We start from the raw sequence: 18,435 nt of genomic DNA, 5'->3' as shown, positions 1-18,435 counted from the left end.
GAAAGCTCTGCACTCAATAGTGTGATTTATTCAGGAGGGACTAAATCTAAGCTTTAGTCACAAGTTTAAACAGGACTGGATCGATAGCACACAGTGTAAACTTCAGCGTTCGTTCAATTATAAAACTTTTACATCTTTCATTCCTCTAGTTTTCATCAAGAGTCACAGTGTCAGTGGTGCAAACGTGTGAAACGTTAACAAGATAATGTGTGAATAGTTCAGGTTAGACCAACAAATCCAATTAAAATCACCTTCACCTGAGCTTCTGACATTTCATTATTCTTCCTATTTCATCAAATTTGTTTTTGAATATATAATTCAGCAAAAGTTAGTTATACTCACTCACTTTCTTAACCGCTTATTCAATCAGTCACTGTGGCGGGGGTGCTGAAGCCTATCCCAGCTTTTCAATGGGCGCAAGGCACACAGTAACACTCTGGACGGGGCGCCAGTCCATCGCAGGGCAGACACACACACATACACACACCCATTCACCTATAGGGCAATTCAGTGTCTCCAGGGAACCTAACTGCATGTTTTTGGACTGTGGGTGGAAACAAACCAGAGCTCCCAGAGGAAACCCACGCAGACACGGGGAGAACATGCAAACTCTGCACAAAAAGGTCCCGGACCGCCCTGTCTGGGGATCGAACCCATGACAGTGCTACCCACCGAGCCACTGTACCGCCAAAATTGGCCAATATTTCAGATAAAAAAGGATCTAACAAGCAGTCAAATAGTCATGGGATAAGTTGTCCACTTTACTAAAGAAAGGCTTAAAAATGATCTTTATTAGTTAAATGAACTGTAATATTTATATTATATTAATATTTATAAAATGTAGAAAGTATCACCTTCCTAAATTTTAGACTGACTTTGTGTTGATAAACCAAACACCTTGTAGTTTTTCTCACCAGATTCTCATAATTCTCAAGATTTCTTTCCTTTCTATAAATAAACTCAGTGACGTCACTGGTCTGGTTTTTCAGCCTCTTTCTTTTTTAAGTTCTGGCACTTTTAGTTACAGTTGTTTTTCCGGTTATTCGTGCTAAACACGACAGAAGTTTGTGTAATTAGCTGTGTAGCTCTCTTGACTCTTCATGTTTCATTCCATGCATTTGCAAAGATTACTTTAATATTTCCATTTTCTGTCCCTGCCAGTGGTTTGACTGGAAGTTTTGTTTCATATAAACCTGGAGTGTGACAGTGTGATGCACAGCACAGCACATTCCTGAAGTTTACATACAGAATAAACAGAAAGCTATGGAGGCTGATTAGGACACAGAAACATCAGTGTAGAGGAATAAATGTATAAACAGTATGAATTAGTTTTAAAAAAGACTAACCTCTTATATTAATGATTACTTATTTATGGAAAGTGCAGTAGGTGTATTAGAAGTACATTCTTCGTGAATCCATTGTGTAAGTGTGAGATTACAGCCCCTATATTCATTATTTAATTATTAAATGAATCTATTCAGTCATCTGTTTGCATATTTGTATCTTTTAATCTTTTTTAATTGTGTTATGAATTTTGGATCACTGTGTTTCTGTAAGAACCTGTGAAATCTGGTCTTTAATAAAGGAATGTTGCACATTCGTACGCTGAATCAATGCTAAAATATAAACATGACAAGTTTATATTGATGATGATATTTACAAGGAATAACACTGTTATTTTTCTTAAAACTATATAATAGATGGATATATAAGAAGAATAAAGCAGTTAATACTCTACTAAATCACATGACACCTCAGCAGGTCCAAACCTTTTATTGGTTTATTGCAGTTACTAAATCATTCATATATATACAGTATATATACTGTATATTTATATTTTATTTATGCATTTTCTCCCATTTTTTCCTGATTTAGCATAGTCAATTTGTCTTCCGCTGCTGGGGGATCCCTGATTGCAGTTGAGGTGGGTATATTACTGCTCATGCCTCCTCCGACCCACGTGCAGCCCTTAGCGGAACCCTTTTTCACCCATGCACTCTGCACAGGTGCCTCTCTATCTGCTAATCAGGGTCCTTACACAGAGTTTGAAGACCCCACCCAGGTAGTCCGGTCATCCTGCCGTAGCAGAACCGTGTCTGCTGCAGGCACTGCCAATTATGCCCGCTAGATGGCACCCAGCCAACCGGTGGCAATGCCGATGAGTTCAGAATCTCAGCGCTGGTGTGCTAGCGGAATTTCCCGCTGTGCCACCTGAGCGCCAGTTATTCATATTATTAATGAATGAAAATTGACTACACATTAGCATAGTAAATTCTAACTGCATGTTGACATGTACTACTAAAGGTGTAAATGTATAATTAAAGCTTCGTCTTTAAGTTGTAACGATTTCTATAAGCTGTGTACTGTGAACACACACAGAAGCTTGAGTTGTAGCTCCCAGGGTAGCTGTATTTTTGTGTTTGGTAGCCAGCAATGTCAGCAATGTGATTGTAAACCATAGTAAACTGTTATTCAAGTCTTCTAGCTCAACCAAAATAGATGTTGCCCTTGTGTGTTTCTATCTTGGAGCCTGTCTCTCTTTTCATTTCACCCTTTCTTTTATGTTACAAGGGGCATGAAATAGAAAGCAAGAGGGTGTTAGACTGGCTTATTGGGTCTCCACTAATAAATAACCTTTATAATGTTTGAATGATATGTGTTACTGCATGAATAAAACACATGATTTGATGTTTCATCCTGGCGGTACAGTTGGGTGTTTAAATCTTTTCATGGTGTGGTTTGGGATGCATTCCATACATTTGTAGGAGAAAAATATGATTCAAACTAAGATAAATTTTGATTTTTAGGGGCTTCACAGTCCAGTCGCAGTGATTCTGGGACCATTTAACCACCAAATGGGCAGCAGTAGCTCAGCGGTTAAAGTACAGGATTAGTAACTGGAAGGTCACTGGTTCAAATTCCACATCTGCCAGATTGCCACTGTTGGGCCCTTAAGCAAGGCCCTAAACCCTCAATTGCTTGCAATGTATGCAGTCTCAATTGTAACTGACACCTGGGACAGTTTAGATAAATAAATCCACATTTTGCATATTGTTGGGAGGTGTTAGAAAACTAGAGTATCTGTAGAAAATCCATCATACTCAGTAAGTCCAACAACTAACCAGAGATGAGATTCGAATCCAGGTCTCTAGGACTTACGCTGTTCTACAGCACCAACACTTTAAAGAAACCGTTTATCTTAAACTGTTAGCTTTGCTAATAATACATATAATCAGCCAGCGTTTAGCACTGACCATAAGAATCATGCTAATAGCTGGCTTTTAGAATCCATTAATGCTAGCAGTTTGAGTAGAACTACTCCCAAGTGCTTTAAAATCAGAAGACAGTTAAAGATGGCAATGAAAACATCTCTTACAGACGTCGCGGTCCTGCAGAAGACAGATCTATTACTTGTCTTGTGACAGTGATAATTGCAACACTACTTCACGGAGGTCCATTACCTGTCAGGGCCCGTACTGCCTGTTCCAGAAATAGATCCTCTAGGCGCAGAGCTTTTTAGGTCATGCAGAATAGCTCTGGTATGTAATTGGCTCGGAGTGAAGTCATTTTCTCTGAGCACTCGTTAAAAAGTCTGTTGTTTGTAGGTGTGATTACTGAAAGTAAGAAGTGATGTGAAACTTTGTTTAATTTAATTGTACTTTTACTGGAATGTTATTTCTAAGGTGCTAAAAATAATGAGACACTGAACAAATCAACCACGTTTATACTGACGTTTGTGAACTTGCATGAGAAGCTTTAATTTGCTGGGTGATACATTAACTGAACAAGGTGGCGTACAAGATAAATGTAAATAGATACAGTTATGCAAGAGTATGCATCAATTTAACATTTAATCCTAAGACACTGCATCACTCTTCTAAATATTTGACCCAGAAAGGTAAATTGGTAAATTGGAATATTTCATGTGTTTAATAATTCATGCATAATAAAAACACGCCTGTTTGAGTCATCTGATTGTATTTTTTATTACTTGGTATTTAAAACACTAGATTTGTAACATCAGTGGCAGTGAGCCACGTTTAGATTCATTTCCTTCTGCGTTGCCAGCAGAGAAAGCATGGAGGCGTAGATCACTGATGTATCAGTTTCTTCTAACTGATAATAACCTGCTTGTGAGCGTTAATTTGCTCCAGGTGGGAGTTTTTCTATGTATCACGGATTCTCCCTTTCAGACTCGCCAGCTCCTCTGTTGGCAAACCTGCTTTTTCTCTGAAGCCATGATACCGAGCTGCTCGGTCCACTCCGGCTTTCCACTGGCATGTGATGCCAGCACACTTATTTCTTTTTGGGAACTCATCCAGAGTCTATGCTAAAATGGCATCAAGTTCTCTGAGCCTGAACTCTTGTCAGATGGACCAAAAGACAGTAAAAACATGTGATGTGGTCAGATGAGTTCACCTTTCACTTGTTTTCAGGCAAAAACAGACATTGAGTTCAACACGTGAAAAACAAAAATAAGCATTTAGACTGTTTTAGTAAAAGACTCAACAGCCGACATACATTATAGTATGGTGGTGCTTCAGTGCCCACAACATGGACAATGCCAGGTCTCTTTGCGGACATAGAGTGCATATGCTTGGCTGGCCTGACTGCAGTCCACATCTGTCTACTACTGAAAATGTTCAGCACATCATGAAGAGAATTATCGGACAAGAGCAACCAGAGATTTTAAGCAGCTGAATTTGTGAATCAAGCAATAATGGGCTAAAATCCCCCTGATCACCAGACATTACTGAATCATGTCCATGCAGAGACCCGACTGGCTAATAGCCCCACTGAGATTCAAACTCTGGATCCCCAGATCTCAGCAGTAGTAGGTGTGAGTGTCTCTAAATTTTGTGTAGCATTATTGTTAGGAAATTCAAAGGTAATCCTTGGTGGTTTGGATTTTTTAGCTAAGCTGTAGGCTAAATTGTTTTATTTTATAAGCATTGTTATCAAATTAGTTAGAAACAGAAATATTAATGTATATACTGTTTCAGTGAAGATGAAATGAACATGTTTCTGTAAAAAAAAAAAGCAAACCAGAATCCGCTTCAGCTCATCGATCAACCGTTTGCTGATAAGCAGAAATCAGAAAGCACAAACGTTCCTGCGCCAACACAAAACGGATTCGTGCGCCGCTGAGCTGTCACTGTACGTGTGGATCAGATTAATGTCTGACGGATGGCTGATTGTGAACTCAATTAAAGATAAATGAATGGTCATGATGGACAACGGGAGGGTGAAAGGCTGATTGAATTAGCAGAAATAGCAGGAGGCAAAATGCCCTTCGGAGGCGTCCCTTTTCTTACCACGACCACCTGGTGATCCCAGACGCCTCGGAGGAGTTTACTGCTCAACAATGAGATTTCAGTTTAGCTAATGGGTTACAAACGGCCGGTCTGGCTGTGCAAGACAAATTGATTAGCTAAAAATATTCTTATTTGAAACTGTAGTTACAGATTATCTACAGTACGTGGAAACACCTTCTGAAGGTTGGTGTGGTAGTGTGATAGTCTGTACGACTGGCCATAAATAAAAAAAAATTGAATTTTGCTCTCTACCAAAACATCCTAAAGGAGAAGATCCGAAACTCAAAAACAACTGGAGAACAAGTGATGTGCTACAAATCAGCCATCCACAACACAGGAACAAGTAAAATGTCCCTCACAAGGGTAAACTTTTGACTTCTAGTGTAGTAAATGCAAAACACAGATTGTGAATGTTTAATAATGATCATTTTAATAAAAATAATATAAATATATAAGAAATGTATAAGACAGATGGGTCTCGGAGCTCTGAACCCCAGCTATGTATGCATTGCAAATGTCAAATGCAGAAATAATAACATGGAAGTGGAAGGACTCCATCAGAAGGCTGATGTTTCCATCAAATTCATTAATATTCTATCAGATTTGTGTGTGTGTGTGTGTGTGAGCAGCAGATGGTCCCCACAACAACAGGTGCAATAATAACAGTGAGAATATATGTGCATAAATATTGGCACTTGAGTGAATCTCATTCATTTGAAATGGTGGCTGGATTGAACTCATGCCCCGCTGAGCTGGAAGCTATTACAGAAGCAGGACTGAGCGTAACGGCGAGAAGAACAGGGCGGCTAAATTGGAAGCATTTATCTTTTTTCTATTGGTCAGCAACTGAGAGGGAAAAAAGCGAAAGGTTGCTGATTGGGAGGAAAAGCTTTATTGAACAAATTTATTTCAGTCGGCCGTCGGACGCCTGCTGCTGCCGGTTCTCTGAGGGAGACGCCAACGCTTCTGTTTACCAGGTTGTTCTGTAAAATCCATCTCATTCTACCTGTCTGTGTATCTGTGTACAATGATCACAGAGTCGTAGGGTCATAGAGAAAAATGATAATAATTAAATAAACTCATACATGAACACTGCTTGTGGAGGCTTTATGTTACATCTTGTAAACCACAGTGGGACCAGATTAGCAAAATTTTTATTTATTAATTATATTTCACTTTGTGTTTCGTTTTGATGCATCATTTGTGTTGCCTGGGTCGCGGTAAAAATCAGGGACTAAATGTGGGTTGCTTGAAAAAACCCTGATTTATACTAGGGGCGGCACAGTGGCTCGGTGGGTAGCACTGTCGTCTCACGGCAAGAAGGTCCTGGGTTTGATCCGCAGGCGGGGCGGGGCGGTACGGGTCCTTTCTGTGTGGAGTTTGCATGTTCTCCCAGTGTCTGTTTGGGTTTCCTCCGGGAGCTCCGGTTTCCTCCCACATTCCAAAAACATGCAGTCAGGTTAATTGGAGACATTGAATTGCCCTATAGGTGAAGTTGTGTGTGTGTGTGTATATGTGTGTATGTGTGTCTGTCCTGTGATGGACAGGCGTCCCGTCCAGGGTGTTACTGTGTGCCTTGCGCCCATTGAAAAACTGGGATAGGCTCCAGCACCCTACACTATGAAATACTTTTAATCGTTTTGCCCCTATTAGGAGGGCTTTTATTTTTTGCAAACACACTACATCCCTACTGCCTAGTATGACCCATAGGCTGTTTTCCGTAGATCTGGTTTTGTGTTCTGAGGAACGGGGGACAGTGGTAGCCTAGTGGGTTTGATTGTGGGTTTGAATCCTGGCTCTGCTATGCAGCCACTGTTGGGCCCTTGAGCAAGGCTCTTAACCCAGTCTGCTCCAGATACACCATACAATTGTGCTCTGACCCCAGCTTTAAAACAAGCTGGCATAACCAGAAGAAACATTTCAGTGTACTGTACATGTGCATAAGGCTGAAACACCTGAACATCATAATTAAATAAGAGTGTCTACATACTTTTGGCTCTATAATGTATGTCAGAAGTATTATAGTTTATGAAACTGGACTTAAATATATATTTTAATGTATTTATGTAATTATGGCTCTCTGTTGGCGAATGTGACGGCAGGCTGGCCTCGATGGGTAGCACTGTCACTTCACAGCAAGAAGGTCCTGGGTTCGATTCCCAGATGGAGAGGTTCGGGTCCTTTCTGTGTGGAGTTTGCATGTTCTCCCAGTGTCAGCATAGGTTTCCTCCCAAAGTCCAAAGACGTACAAGTGAGATGATTTAGAGATGCAAAATTGTCCATGATTGTGTAGCCTGTAACTACCTGTCCTGTCATGAATGTAACCAAAGCCTTTCCCAGATTTTCAATGGGCGCAAGGCACACACTAACACCCTGGACGGGACTCCAGTCCATCGCAGGGCAGACACACATACACACACCCATTCACCTATAGGGCAATTCAGTGTCTCCAATTAACCTGACTGCATGTTTTTGGACTGTGGGAGAAAACCGGAACTCCCGGAGGAAACCCACGCAGACACTGGGAGAACATGCAAACTCCACACAGAAAGGACCCAGACTGCCCCGTCCCGCCTGCGGATCAAACCCAGGACCTTCTTGCCGTGAGGCGACAGTGCTACCCACTGAGCCACCGTGCTGCCCTGTAGTTAAATTAGAATTTATTAATTATAATTAAAGTTTAAATAGCTAAAAACACCACAAATGCCAGTATTTTGTTGCCAGTCCTAGAGTGTTTACCCCTTTTTCTCAGGATTCTACTGGGACCACAGCTTTACATACTATAATACAATACTGTACATTAAAAGTACCTTTTCTGTCACTGCTTGGTAATTATGAAAGCCTTTCAGGTCAAGATCCATTTGTATGTGGAGCACAAGTCTCCATATATCCATATAACAAGTTTGATTGTTTAAGAACCTTAAAACTTGAGTTTGCCTTCATAGATCTCTATTCTACTAACGTGGATTTTGTGGTTATTGATAAACCAGGGGAAGTCAGTACAGAGCCCAAAGCCAAACCAGCTTTGCTTGCTGGGTTCCTCAGCACTGTGGGAGACCCTCACACTGGTGTCTCTGTGTGTTCCTCCAGACGCCGTCCCGGCTTCCTGGGCTCCCATCACTGTAGCGCAGCTTCAGGCTCCGTCCTGTGGTGCGAGCGCCAAGCCGAGCCGCTCGTCAGGAGTTTCTCGTGTCGCTCTTGGCTGTAAGTGGTGAGCAGTATTTGAAGGCACGCATCAACAGCATCGATCTCCACTACTAAGTGCTGTACGTCAGATACGATCCTGACAGATGAATCGTCCTTTCTGAAACTGAATCTATCCCTGATCAATATGTCAGTGGCGTCCCTCTTTGACGATCAGTCATTGAGAAATAGAGAAAAAATCAAAAGCACTTGAATGTGATTTCTCAGTAGAGAGAGAAAAGTATGTCTTCAATAATCAGAAGCAAAAAATTCTGCTTAAACATTTATTATTAAATTTGTAATATTTTCTCTAATTACTTAAAATTAACATGCAGATAAATACTAATAAGCCTGAGGATCTGAGGCTGTATGCAAAGAAGAAGCAAACTTCATAATAATGGCCATAATTATAAAATAGGACGTACCAAAAACTCATGGGGTTTGTTCAAAACCTACTAAGCTGCCTTGCTGCCTACCTGATCAGCTGCCTCAGTAGAGAGGATTCTAATAAGACATCGAACTCATAAGGCAGATTATTCAGACGCTCTACTTAGACAGAAATGATTTTATTACATGACATTGCCAAATCACAAATCACACGTGGTCTGTTGGGGGAGAATGCTGTTATAATAGTGGCTTTGGGATTACAAGAACAATGTACCTTAGAAAAAAAGACAACCTTTCACCCAAAATCTTCTATTTTATACAATTCAGTATTAAAAAACGAGATTATACAATTTAGAACCTCATTTAAATGTAACATGAATCTGATCATACTATAAATATGACCAAAGCATGTTCATTATTCAGTTTTAATACCACTTATACTCTCTTATGTCAGCTTATGCATGCAGATATATTTAGACTTCCGGCCATCAGGTGCCGTGAGGCGAGCGGTAACATGACGGCCCAGATAAAGTTCCAAAAGTCAGCAGGTCTCGAATAACACAGTAAACTGCAGGGCCTAAAGTAATAATAATAATACATTTTATTTATATAGCGCTTTTCAAGATACTCAAAGACGCTTTACATAAGACAAATAATCAAAACAAATACGTACATACACCATACAAATCATAGTACAAAATCAAAATAGTACATCAACATCAAGAATAATTAAGATAAAAACAAAGAGAGCAGCATAAGACAGTTCATTAAAAATTAGCTAAATTATGAGAGAGAACAACAAATATAGAACAATTTCTTAAAATTAGACAGAAACAGGACAGATTTACATGCAATCAGGAAACTGAAAACTTTACAAGTTTTAGGATCTAGGACTTCACATTTCTGTCGTGATCTAAGTATAAAAACTATTAAAAAGAATAGCAAAAATAAAAGCATTTATTTCGTGTTGTTACAAGTTAAATGCCATATTGAATAGATGAGTTTTGAGAAGTGACTTGAATTTGGACAGGTCAGGACAATCTCGTAGGTGTTTGGGGAGAGCATTCCATAAAGATGGAGCAGCTATGGAAAAGGCCCTGTCACCCCAGGTCCGGTGCTTGGTCCTAGAGGGTATGGACAGTATAAACCAAAAACCTGGTACTGGTAAAGACTAAAAGGTTTTTTATTCATTCAGAAGAACATGTGTGTTATTATGATATTAGATCCAGATTAGATTAACACCTTTATTTCTAAATGTTACTTTCCTATACCAGTACTGGGCATGTTGACTGGGCATCATCTGTTGGTAATCTGGTGGAGATTTGAGACATAATGGCTGAAGGAAACAGTCTTGTTTTTGTTTCTCTTCACTCTCTTACCCCCCTCACACAGAATGTGATTAATCTGGCGAGGCTAAAGCTCTTACTGATGGTAATAGTGGGAACGGTGAGGCTCAGTAACTGGAGTTGGGCCCCGGAGCAGCTGGATTAGCACCACCTCTGTCTTTAATTAGAGCTCTAAAGCCTCCTCATCTGATTCCTCATTCAGCCGGAGCTCCGACACTTCAATCAGCGAGGTGTTCTGCTCACGAGTGATCCACGCTGAGCTCACGTTCACTTTTCATTCATCCTGCTGCGGTCGAGCAGGGATATCAAGTTTGATTTCATAACCAGGAGGAATCTTTAAAGAATAATACACTTCTTCTCTTTTTGGTGTACCTGAAGTGTATCATTAATGTGTTTCAATAAATCAGCCAAGACTCATTTAGTCTAATAATTATTTTTGTAAACTGGCTTCAGGTGACATTTTAAGCTACATCAGAGTTTATTGATTGTTTGCATTGTTAGCAAATGTTACACAACAGACAAACACGCTTTTTTGTAAACACTGTAAACACATAAGTATAGTTTTGTTTGTGAGGATTTGTTCTTTTCAATGTAGTTTGTAAATTTTGAGGTTTATTTAAGTTTATTGTTAGTTTTATCAATGGTGTTTTATGATTAAATGTTTTGTTAATACGTAATGTATTTTTGTGGATATTATAAAACTATAAATCCTTACATACAGTCTGCACATGTGTGTTACAGCATTGTTAAGTTGTTTATTTATATGAAAAATTATTTTTTAGTTTCTTTTTTCCCCAGAAAAAAAAACTAAACAAGAGAATTCTTAGTTTATTTTGCTGTTGTGGTTGTTTTGTTGCTGATGTTTTTATTGGTATTAATGTTATTTTTTTATTGTTATTACTGGTATTATTATCATTGTTGTTACTGTTATTTTGTTGTTATTGTTTTAGATGTTGTTTTGTTGCTGTTGTTTTTACATTTGTGGTTTCTGTTTTTTTTAGCAATAAATCAATTGTTGTCAGTGCTTTTTGGTTGTTGTTTTGTTGCTGTTATGTTGCTGTTATGTTACGTTTTTGTTATTTTTCTTGATGTTGCTGTTTTTATTTTATTGTTGTTACTGTTATTTTTGTTATTGTGCTGGATGTTTTGTTGGTGATGGTATTAAATTTGTTGTTTCTTTTTTTAGCAAATGTTTTGTTGTTGCAGGCAATAAATTGTTGTCAGTGCTTTTTGGTTATTGTTGTTTTGTTGCTGTTATTTTTGTTGTTATTTTTCTTGATGTTGCTCTTGTTATTTTTATTATTGTTATGGTTATGTTTGGTATTATTATTGTTGTTACTGTTATTTTTGTAGTTATTGTTCCTGATGTTGCTGTTATTATTATTATTGTTGTTGCTGTTGTTATTTTTATAGTTGTTACTGTTATTTTTGTTGCTGTTGATGTTGTTTTATTGCTGTAATTAGTTATTGTTATTGCTGTTATTGTTTTTAAAATTATGATTGTTTGTTGTGTGTGGAATATTGGCATTACTCAGTACAGGTGACTTTTACAATGATTTGAACTAATATACAGTAAATGTGAATGTATCTTAATAAATCATTTAAAGCAGGTATATGATGTAAAAAGAAAGCTTTGTGTGAGCCAGACTTGTCAACCTACTTTGATGTGACTGGATATAATAGAAAATAAAACTTTAGCTGTAATCTAAATAAGTTTAACCAGAGTAAATAAATAAATAAATACATTTACAGATAAGAACGATCCGCACTTTACCCTTCAGAAACACTTTACTGTCAGTCCCACGTTTTAATATCTGTGTAACTCTGTGTGTCTCTCCGAGTTTCTGCTTAACGCTCCAATTTTCAGCTGTTGAAGATAGAATTGGAATAATAAACAGCTGAAAGACCCAATAATAATCCGGCTGACCCCTCTCTGCCCCCCTTCCCGCCCCTCCCGAGCAGCCCTGTTCGTCAGGGCAACTGGTGCCGGGTTTGGGTTTCAGCCAGGTCTAATATCCAGCACGGCCTCGACACTCGCTCGGCCCCGTTAATGAAATCATATCACCACACCGGAGCTGCCTGCAATTGATTATCACCACACACACACACACACACTCACACACACACACACACACACACTCACACACACACACACACACACACTCACACACATGTGCTTACTCTTACAATGTTTTGGATGGGCCTAGCCAGGACATTTCCAAAACTCTGGTTACTTTTGTTTTCTCTTCTTTTGTTTTTTGTGGCGTCCATGCATGCTCAGGTCCACAAAAGTACTCTATATGACCAAAATTATGTGGACGAAGCTCCTGGTTATTAGGTTTATATGTGCCTTGATTGTGAGGTTCAGTTTCTGGTCCAACATCCGGTCATAAATGCTTTTCTGAGTCACAAATCCCCACAGACATGCTCCAAAATCCTTTGAACAGCCTTCCGTGATGTGTGAAGCCTGTTATAGTTGCATATTTATGTCCATGGTTTTGAAATGGACATTGGATGTCTAGATCCTTTTCTAGAGCAGCAGCCCTGTGCATTGTGCCCTCTATGTGCGACCATGTGTGTCAGGCCTACTTTCAGACCAGCGTTAAATCCAGATCAGGCTGATTATAGCACATCAGAGGCAGATGGGAAGCTCACGTCTTCAGGAGGGACCTTCTCTCCTGTTCCTGAACGCTTCTGTCTAATTATAGAAATGTCTAATTTTGGGACCAAGTGTGGAAAAAAGCTCAACATTATTTCCTCAACCTACCACGATACGTGCCAGCTGTCTTCCAGAGCGCAGTGTAAAAGGAAATAACTCGGTCTGAGAGGCTCTGCTGGAATTTAAGACAGCAAAACTAACCCTGCTGAAACCCAGAGAGAAAACATAGCATCAATACAGATAACTGGGGTTCCGTTTGAGTGAGCAGGTCGGTTCTTCTGGGTAGTGAATACGCCAGCGTGGGGAGGTGGGGCTGCTGATGTTGGGGTGGGTGGGGGGACCACAGGGCATGGATGATCTCACTCCGCCAACAGGCTCATTAGCCTGATTCATCATGAGCGGTTCATCTCAGCGCTGTACAGAAAGCAGCAGAGGAACCTGCCAAACACAGAGTGTGAAACGTCCAGGGTCAGACTCGGATCACCGTCCTTCGTGACCTACAAGGCTGGTGGTTCCGTGGGTCAGTGAACCAGTTTTGTTTGAACTTCTCACACAGGGTCTGTCTGAAAACCAAACCTGGTGATCTCTCTACATAGACGCATTTTGCATCTTCGTATTTGTGCTCCCGAGAAGAGGGCGTGTCTAAATTCTTAGATTCCTTAAAATGCTCCTACTGAGGTGTCTTAATTCTGAATGATAATCTGACTGAATAACGAGGGAGTGTCTGATGCTTCCTCAGCGCTGAAGGCAATCCCAGCATTCAGTGTGGCACAACTCACAGCCAATCAGGAACCTCGCTGTACCGGCGTCCTCCGACTGTGATTTAACATGCTCAGTCGCTCTGACGGGTCCTGACAAGGTCTGACTGCTGGCTTGGTTTGCTAGAGCCTCAAGGCTAGTGTGTTTAGTGTTTGTAGGCTTTTACAGCCGGGGCTAAACGTTCCTGAGTTGGATGATTCGGTGGGGTGACACCTGTCAGACTCTCTTTCTGGTGGGCTGTGCTTAAATCTCGCCGTCCTCCTCTGATCTCTGTGAAGGCCTTTTGCTGCTCTCAGCAAGCTAGCGTTTGTTTAAATGCTCACATCAGCACAAACAGCCTTTGGGGGTGAATCACGTCTGTTGCAATGCTATCAGCAAACAGCTAAACTTTTATGATTAAACACCTGCTGTCGTCCTCCACCTACAGTCAGCCAGGATAAAAAATACACAACTACTGTAATCACCAGTCAAACTCATCTTCAGGTCTTTTTACAAATGTTAGACTGGGGTTAAGTTTAGACTTTGACTGAGCTGTTAAAGGACATTAAGACTTGCCTTTAAACCACTTCAGTGTTGTTTTAGCTTTATGCTTTGGGTCATTGTTGTGTTTAAACATGAACCATTGCACCAGTTTGCATGCACATTTGTAGCTGTTTGGCTTTTTCTTCAATTTAACATTGTTTACTGTTTTTAGCAAATTCATCTTTTGGCCTGGAGCATCTTACTGGTCCTGTGGGTGACCATTCCTACCATTCCCAGCACCTTTTTAGATAGATAAATAGATAGATAGATAGACAGTTTGTTTTTTGGAACATGACATAAAACAGATTTAGGTTTCAGGCTGTATGCAGAGATATTTCACTTGGTTCCTAAACAGCACAGAGAGAGAAAAGTGTTGACTGAGTATTTCTGTGCTGAATAGCAGCGCTGGAATAAAAGGCCCGTGCTGGACAAAGGGATCTTTTTTATAGATGCTGATAGAGCAGGTTGTTGTGTTGAGTTGTCGTGGAAACTGGCTACAAGCTCAGTCGGTACCTGAACACAATGAACAATGTCCAGAACTGCATAGTCGCACGGGAACATTTTTGGTTTTGGGTGGATCTTTGTTTGGAGGCATTTAGCATCATGTTTGCATTGTGTGTTGGGAGCTGGAGGTTTTGGATGCTGCCTTGTTTGGTAAATCTGGTTCTCAGTTCCTTGGAGCGAAATCTGAGCTGATGAACTCAGTTACAAATGTCATGTGAGTCAGCACTGACGGCTGATTGGCTAAAAAGACTCACATATTACCAAGAAAACAATATATAAACCAATCACATAGACAGAAATGTTGCTTGAAAACATTTGATCTTAAATTGTTACTTACTAATTAAGCTAATTAATAAATCTATCTAATTTATTAATAATTCATTCTTATTTTACAGCTAAGCAGCTAAATCCTGCCTTTTGGGAACAGCGTTATTACTGTTAATGAAATCTTACACTAAAATTACAGTCCTCCTAATATCCTTCTCTTTGATTTCCTCTGTAATTGCACATTTTCAGATTATTAAAAACATGAGTTAAATGGAAACAGAACACATTTAGAAAAACATCATTACATTTATTAAAATTAAGGAATAAAACCCTGGGGTAGCACAGTGAGACATGATTGGCTATGTCTTGTGGAGGGGGGCTGCAAGGGAGGTCTCCTGCCTTGCGCTCTTTATTGCCTGGTGGAACCGGACCTGCTGCAGCCCTGACCAGGTTAAAGCAATTGATCAAAATGATATTAAATTAAGTTAAAAAATTCACATTAAATTAAGTAACAAAATTATTTGACACCAATAAAACCTTTGTGAAATAATAACTGTCTCTTAATCTTTATAGGAGTAATTTCCACAACTAAAAGCTTTTTATAATTTGATAGTCTGTCACGTTGCTGTAAAGGGTTTCTAAGCATCAACTGTGTGTTTTAGATCCTGCTTCAACATCTCCAACTACTTCAGTCAGCATTTGATCCAGTCCCACTTTAAAACTTCAAATCATTTTATTTTTAGCCACACTGATGTGAATCTGGATCTGAGTTCTGGATCATTCTCCTGCTATATAAGCTAATCACACTTCAGCTTCAGCTCAGACAGATGATCTTACATTCTCTGCAGGAGTTTATAACAGAGAGTGAAGTCGATTTGATGTTTTTCAAGTTCTGATGCAGCAAGAACGCTTCAATGCCACAAAAATTTTAATTTTCCTTGTTGTATAAGAAGCATCCATGTTGATTTGTCTGTTTATGAGGTTTGTGTGGGTGCCCAGGTGGCGCAGCGGGATATTCCTCTAGCACACCAGCGCCGAGATTCTGAACTCCTCGGTTCAAAACTCAGCGTTGCCACCGGTCGACTGGGCGCTATCTAGCGGGCATAATTTGCAGTGCCTGCAGGCAGGGATGACCGGACTATGTGGGTGGGGTCTTCAAACGCTGTGTAATGACCCTGATTAGCAGATAGAGAGGCATGGGCAAAAAAAAGGGGTCCACTGGGACTGTGCACGGGTCAGAGGAGGCGTGAGCGGCAACATACCCTCCCTGAATGCAATCTGGGATCCACAGCAGCGGATGACAAACTGACTACACTAGATTAGGAGAAAATGGGAGAGGTTTGTGTGTGTTTTTTTGGCCAATATTAGACCAGAACCGGCGTTTAACCACGTTTTCCTGAATGCTGAGCTCTTAACTTTGCCTGGTGTTTTGTGTATTGGATTGTATTAAAGTCATGAACACATTTTGTGACCTTAACTGAGGCTGGAGAAGATGCAGTTCTTCGGATGTTTTTGTAGGTCCTTGGTGGCATGCTGTCGGAGAGTCCTCAGCCCCAGATTCATCAACTTTTCTTTTATCTGTGGTTTGAGGGAGTTTTAGTTTTGCAGCTTTATCAGGACTGATATATTTTTAGCGTCTCTTGAAAATTCCTTTGATCGCTGCATAGTATTCCTATATATATTTTGCACTAACTGCTTGGCTTTGATGATAAGGTTGAAGATAAGTGAGATTAATATTTTACAGGCCTCACCAATATAAGACAAAGAAAAGATGTGTTTGGTTTGCTAACCTGGTTTACTGATCCAGTTTGGGTAACTGAATGATTGACTAAGCTAAGGAGTTTTTTTTTTTACCTCGTTGATGCGTGTTTTATTCCTTAGTAATAAAAAAATCTAATTTACGTTTATTACGTTACTGGGTGGGGTCTTCAAACGCTGTGCAAGGACCCTGATTAGCAGATAGAGGCGTCTGTGCAGAGTGCATGGGCGAAAAGAAGGGGTCCGCTGGGACTGCGCACGGGTCGGAGGAGGCGTGAGCAGCAATATATCCTTCTTGACTGCAATCAGGGATCCACAGCGGTGAAAGACAGATTGACTACAATAAATCAGGAGACAAAATGGAGACTTCTTCTCTTACTCTCTATGTAAGGGCTCTTGGATGCTCATTCTGTTTCTGTGTGGGTTTTGTCTGGGCAGTCTGGTTTCCAAAAAACATGCAAAATACAGGAGGCTGAACTCTTACAGAACAAAGAAAATTAAACAATTTAAACGTATTAATAATAATGTATAAACCATAAAAACATGCATGCAAGCATGTTTGGTAAAAAATACCGTATGTGCGGTGGGTTGCATGAAGATAATTAAATTGGTAATGTGATGTCAGCGTAATGTGATGTACTGCGTCTGCCGGCTGAAGTGTTCAGAGGATTGTGTAACAGAATCAGTAGCCGAACGTACACGGCACTGACCGGTGCTCTATAAACAGACTGTCAGCTGTGCTGTCTTCATCCTCCTTAAGAATCTCTGGAGTGTCCCAAATATATCTCTGAGCACAGAACCGGTTCCACCTGTGGAAATATCAGGAGAGGAAGTGTGTGTAAACAGAGCAGCTCGGTTAGCTTTTCCTGCGCTGAGCGGCACACTGCGGTGGTAAGATCATGTAGATCTGTACACACGTGTACGCGTGTATGGTTCGCTGTACCGCTGACACATGGCAAGTCACAGTCGGGGTTTCATGTGGTTAAACAGGAAAACCTCAGGAAAACCTCAAATCAAAGCAATGACCATTTGACATCCATTACTAGTCTGGACTTCAGCGCTAATAAAACCGTTCCCATGGCCTTCAAGAGTCCTGCTGAAAAATCTAGCTTTCTTAGAGCTTCTATTCTTATTTTGGAGTTAGACCAGATCAGTCTTTTTTCTAGGGTCGGACGACCTTCCAAGTTCCAATTTATCCCAAACTGGTTTAGTGGGGTTAAGCTCAAGGCTTGTATTTGTAGTTTAGTGAACAGAATTTAACCTGCTAAGATTGAGTGAACATGAGTGAGTGAGTGTGAGTGAGTGAGTGTGAGTGAGTGAGTGAGTGTGAGTATGAATGAGTGATTGTGTGAGTGAATGTGTGAGTGAGTGAGTGAGTGAGTGAGTGTGTTAGTAAATGAGTGAGCATGTGAATGAGTGCCCTGTCATTGGTTCTTTTTTTTTGCACCCAGTGTACCCATCATGTTCTTAATCAGATTGGGCTGCTAAGATTGAGTAAATGAGTAAGTGTGTGTGTGTGTGTGTGTGTGTGAGTAAGTGAGTGAATGAATGAGTGAGGGATTATGTGAGTGAGTGAGTGTATGAGTGAGTGAGTAAATGAGTGAGTAAATGAGTGAGTGAATGAATGAGTGAATGAGTGAGTAAGCGAATGAGTATGTGTTAGTGTGTGTGAGTGAATGAGTGTTTGACTGAGTGAATGAGTGAGTGAATGAGTGAGTGAGTGAATGAGTGAGTG

The sequence above is a fragment of the Trichomycterus rosablanca genome, chromosome 19 (assembly GCF_030014385.1).
Source record: "Trichomycterus rosablanca isolate fTriRos1 chromosome 19, fTriRos1.hap1, whole genome shotgun sequence".
In the NCBI taxonomy this organism is placed as follows: Eukaryota; Metazoa; Chordata; class Actinopteri; order Siluriformes; family Trichomycteridae; genus Trichomycterus; species Trichomycterus rosablanca.
The sequence above is the reverse complement of the archived record's forward strand: the minus strand, read 5'-3'. Positions refer to the sequence as shown.